This window comes from Lutjanus erythropterus, chromosome 15 (assembly GCF_056507025.1).
Source record: "Lutjanus erythropterus isolate fLutEry1 chromosome 15, fLutEry1.hap2, whole genome shotgun sequence".
Classification (NCBI taxonomy): Eukaryota; Metazoa; Chordata; class Actinopteri; order Lutjaniformes; family Lutjanidae; genus Lutjanus; species Lutjanus erythropterus.
In genome coordinates, this window is record NC_139331.1 from 3152683 (window position 1) to 3158745 (window position 6063).

A 6063-nucleotide genomic window follows, 5' to 3' on the forward strand; every position below is an offset into this window, starting at 1 on the left:
AGTACCGATACTCAGCCCTAGGTACTAGTGACAAAAGGTCATGTCTAGATAGGAACCCAAGATTTTCAAAACTCAAACATTGTCACATTGTACAAACAAATTATCTTTTTTAATATGACAACACTTAGATTTGGGGACAAAAAAAACATATTTAGGTTTAAGGTTAGGGAACAATCATTATTTGGGTTAAAATGATCACTCTCGCGAGATCTGTTGTGGGTCTGGGGTTCCCATCTGACATGACTGAGAAAATACAATCCAAGAAGTCCAGACTATGTCAAACAACCATGAGATTTCAAGGCTTATCAGTTACGAAACATCTGTGCACTGCAGTCTTTTCAACAGGATACAACTTTGGAATGAAGCTGGGTATGCTTTCAAATTTTTCAACACTAGTTCCAATAATGTACCATAGTTTCAGTGGAAAAATAGGACTTTTTTGATTCCTTACTTGAGGAATATAAACAATTTTTCTACAAAACTATTGTTTCGTTTCATTTCATTTCATTTCACAAAAGAAGCTAAACTTGACAAGTAGTAAATAAAATACAAAGAACTTAAATAAGTTACAGCAAAAATTAGCACAATTTTAATGGAATTTGTCTATGAAAAAATATTCTAGATTCAAAGATCATATACTAGCTTTTTGGGGTTTTTTTGACCATAAGCCGCAGCCTTCTTTAGTAATGGAACTTGCTCAGGTGCGACCTGTACACAGAACTTAAGTCACATGAAAACAGGTGGTTGTATATGGTGGGAGATTGTAACCCCAACACTGTTCAGGCTTAGGAAAATGGTTAAAAACTCCAAATAACAATAAGAATCTCATCAGACATTAATGTCAGCTTTAGGTACTTGACAGATTTTGATAACGGTGCTACAGACACAATATAGCTGGCACTAGACTGTATTGAGGTTTGATACCCAGCCCTACTCTGGAAAGTTATCACAGCAGTCCTCTTCTCCTCAATCTCGATGATTGCAAGATAAAGAGTAGAATTACGCTGTTAGAATCCTCTACCAGTGTGTGCTACATTTTACAAAGCCAAAGTCGGTCTGATTTTCTATTTAGCACTGAGGTTCAGTGAGGGTGTGTATGAACTGTCTGAATAGGTCATGAGATATCAAACTGGCAAAAGGCAGCTGGACTCGGTGTGGAAGATGTTTCTGGTGTTTGCCTCCCATTTTGTCAGGGGAAAAAATCTTAGCTTGTCTTGTGGTCACCGCTGGAAGTTCAGTTGCCTTCAAAGCCCCAGAGGAATACATCAGATACAGCCTAAAATGCTGGATTAGGTATCAACAGGACATGTGAGTCTGTTGCACCAAATTGAGATCACATCATTTTTTAGCCCTGAAACAGGACCTTCTTATTTCCCTGTATGCCTTTTTTAAAAACCTGAGCCAGGCCATACAACAATGATAACTATTTTATCAGATTCATACAGGGTTAGTACTATACAGATGTTAAATAACAACAATATACAGATATGTATTTTCAAGGCACTGGCATTGGATTGGTACTTGCTATTGGCCAATGCTCAAAGTTCAGATATCAGAATTGGAATAAGGGAGGAAAAAATGATATCAGATCATCTCTGTTGATTTAGTTCTTGTAGATAAACAATCGTACAGGGGAAAAAAAAATCCACTAACACTTTATAATTAAGGTGCTTATTTAGGCAATAGGTAATAAGGCCCTCATAAGATGCTTATTAATTTTATTATGTGTTAATAAAACTATGTAAGTATTAAAAATAGCACAATAAACAATAAACGGATTCCAGCTTGGAACACGTCCTCTTACTCTCGCCCCTCTCCTTTCTCTCTGCAGGTGTCACTGCCCAAAAAGCCTGAAAATAATAAAAAATAATAATAATGATAATAATATTTATAATAATGAAAATAAAATCATGATTAACTATTAATAGGTGCATAATAAAGGATTACATAACTATCATAAGCTTTGTTCACACTCTAGATCTGATACTGGTTTATTATGCTATTATTAACACTTAGTCTAACATGTTCATTTTAATAAGAATCTTATAAAGGCTCTATTACCTATAAACTACCACTTATTGCACCTTAATATGAAGTGTTACCAAAACTCCTGTAAAAAAGAAGTGGAGAGACTGCTCTCCACTAACAGTAGTCAGGCTGTGTATTTTTTTTACAAACTGTTGATTAGTGTTGATACAATACCCGAGTCTTGGTACCAAAACCAGAATAATGCTTTATTTGGTATCAGAGTTGTTGAAACACAAGCAAGCGCACAAGAGTTTTACCTAAACACTGTCAAATTGGCAAAATTATTGTGTAAGTCAGGAACTATCTGGTAAAAGTCAACAAGATCACAAAAATGTCTGAATATTTAATGCCAGATTTTGATACATGACAGATTTTAAATGTCAGTTCTATCAACACATTGCTTTCGGTACAAAAGGTAGCCCTACCCAACAGACCAGAATGCAGTGCAGCAACAAGACATTTCCTGTTAAGAATATGACCTTGGATAAACTTGCTGTCTTGTTCTCTTGCTATTATCACTATAGCTATGGCAACCCAGAGCACACACTTCTTCTCTGAGGGTGATACAGTGTCATTCTGGGTAATAAAACAAACCTTTCAAGTGAAGTGGTCAGCTGAAGGAAACAATAGAAGTAAATGAAAACACTTTATAACTCCTGGAATGCACTGAATGGCACATACTGTGTGAGAAAATAAACGGGTGAATTTTTCCTTTAATAATATTGTTCTAAGAGGACAGGCGCTGCTGGGTTTGACTTGACCATACGTCTTTTCTTGCCACTGGAATCACGAGTCGTGGGGAAAGGACAGTGTGTTTTAGCTGCGTAGAATCTGTTTTATGAGGCATGTAAATTAACAGCTTAAATGGAATTTGAACGTGGTCGAAAGTGGCCGCGACACATTTGAACGTGTGTATTTCTATTTAAATGTTTTGGATGTGCCTATTGATTAGTCCATTTGCCAGTCAGAATGCTGCTATATCTGGTGAAAATGTGCAATTTCAGTGTACTGTACTGTTGAATGTAATAAAGAAATAGACATTTCTTACCTTGGTAAACTGTCTTAAATGGCTTTTTTGTTTCTATTTGTTGTCATCCCTTGTTGGCCAGGCCCTCCAGGAACTATTTACGCAATTTCAACCAATCCCTGTAAATTCTGCACGACATTGCAATTTTGTCCAAGCTCTGCAACAGAGCAAATTTGACTGATCATTGTTGCCTCCCAAGAGTTCTACCAATCATAGCAGGCCCCTGTGCAAATGTCAACTCAATGTTTTGTTTAATTATTCAGTTTTTTTATTTTATTTTATCATATTTACTAAAATGGAACACAACATTTCTCAGTATTATTGACATTTATCAATGCTCTGTGCACTTTAATATTTTATTATTTTGTGGTGTTTTAACTGAGTTCAAGAATTTCCACAATTTCTTTGCAAAAAATGCCTAAAAACACTGCAACATGGATGACAATTTTGTAAGAAAAGCTGCCATTAAATCAACCCTTTTAGGCCGCAACAATCCCCAAAACAGACTGTGAAATCCTGGAGGGACTGGTTGGCTGACATGATGATGTATAGTCAAATCAATAATCAATAATGACCGGGCACTTTTTACATAGAGCAGTTCTAGACTGTACTCCTTATATTGTTTACAGAGGCTGAACTTGCCCCACCATGAGCAAGCATTTGCCAATAGTGGTGAGGAAAAAGTCCCTTTCAACAGGCAGAGGACTCGAGCAGAGTCAGGCTCTTGGTGGGCTGAGATAGAAAGGAGGGTAGAGTTTCTTATTCCAGTTTCTTTCTTTATTTCATTGTCACTATTATAAGAAATACCTCACCTTTAGATGCACAAAATATCCCTTTTTTCCCTTATTGTGAAAAAGGTTATATTCCTATTGAGCTAGTTAATATTGCTTTTTTCTTTTTTGCTTTTTCCTTTGTGTGTGCAGCTCTACCCCAGCCTTGAAAACTGTGGCGTAAACACAGATTGAAACATATTTCAGATGCGCTGTAAACGTGTTCAAAGAATCCCACGTAATATATCCCATATGTCTTCATCAGAAAATGCTACTGTTGGAAGAAGGCCTAATTTGGAACGTGCTGTTTACATGACCCGTGTCAAATTCTGAATATTGTCATATTCACAGTAATAATGGAAAATTAGTGGGCACATTGCTACTATTTTATGTAATACCTCATTGTAATTAGACATGCACAGTTATTTGCAATAGCAGAAGGATCTCATTGTTAAAAGGTATCAGTCAGGAGAAGGGAACAAAAGAATTTCCAAGGCATTAGATATACAATGGAACACAGTGAAGACAGTCATCATCAAGTGGAGAAAATATGGCACAAGAGTGACATTACCAAGAACTGGACGTCCCTCCAAAATTGATGAAAAAACGAGAAGTTCCAAATACCAGTCAGTGTTGGCACAAAACCTTCAAGCTTCTGCTAGAAAGCTGAAGATGAAGAGGAACTTTCAGCACGACAACTACCCAAAGCACACATCCAAATCAACAAAAGAATGGCTTCACCAGAAGAAGATTAAAGTTTTGGCCCAGCTAGAGCCCAGACCTGAACCCAATTGAAAATCTGTGGGGTGATCTGAAGAGGGCTGTGCACAGGAGATGCCCTCACAATCTGACAGATTTAGAACGTTTTTTCAAAGAAGAGTGGGCAAATATTACCAAGTTTTTTATTAGTTTAAGGGTGTGCATATTAATGCAACCAGGTTATTCTAAGTTTTTTATTCTTTTTTCCCCTAAAAGATTTCAGTTTGTTTTTCAATTGAGTTGCACAGGTTATAGGTCACATTAAAGGTGGAAAAAGTTCTGAAATGATTTATCTTGGTCTCTTTTTTTACATCACAAAAACCTGGCATTTTAACAGGGGTGTGTAGACTTTTAATATCCACTGTATAATATAGAAATATTTTTTCACTGCTGTGAGAACTGTAATCTACATTCACTGTTGTTTTATTGGGGTGGAGGTAAAAATCTCACAAATATCTCAAAATGCGCATGCAAAAAAAGCATTTGTAGGGATACAACTGGATACGTGTTAGTGGGTTTTTTTTAATTGTAAGTTTTCACAAATGGACCCTCTCAGGTATTTACTTCACTGAATTAGTCAAAGACATCCTCATATGGTTATTTAACTATCAACAGTTTTCAGTAGGTCTCATTCACAGCAGTCATTTTGACCTGTACTAGTAGTAAAATCACTGGTGTTACCAATAAAATTAACAATGTGTTCTTGTAAGTTATGTCATCATGAATAATCTGACACTGAAGCAGCTAAATGAAATTCAGCCATCATTCATTTTGTATTTACACCTGTGCCTTCGTTATCGTTATATGAGAATATCTGCTTCTGAAAAAGGCTGAGTATATGACATATACTGTAAGAGGTTTTAACCCCTGGTTCATGGTGTTGAAGAGACATTTTGTACCTTCTTTGAAAGCTCACTACAGTGAAGTATTGGCTGTTAAGGTGAATAATAGAGCTGAAAAAGCTTCTCAAGGTCAGGACAAAGAATGTCTGCCTGCAGGTAGTATTATAATTTGTAAACCCATGTTCCAGGCAAATGTTTATCTTCTTGTGTAAATCTTCCATACAGCACTGGATGTCCTTACCTGAATGTTAATGTGTTGCTATTCTGGATACCTAAATATGTGGATAAACCCCTGTTCCTATAAGCTGAGAGACTGAGGCATGTAGACACTTCACACTCTTTATGATCCATATTTGTGGCACAGATTGAACATGAGGCACTTATATGTGTGTACAGTAGGTCACGAGGCTGTGGGATTCACACACCCCGATATTTATGATGAGTTTGAGTTCCCAAGAGACCTTGTGTCCAGTATTCTAGAAACATATTTCACACCAATGTGATGAAACAAAAAGATCCTGTGAGTCATTATCATGACAGATTTTCTTGAAATGATGAATAAGTAGCTCAAAATAGTTTGTCATTATTAGTCATTATTTTCAAGTGCTAAGTCATTATTTTGAGGGTTTAAGTCATC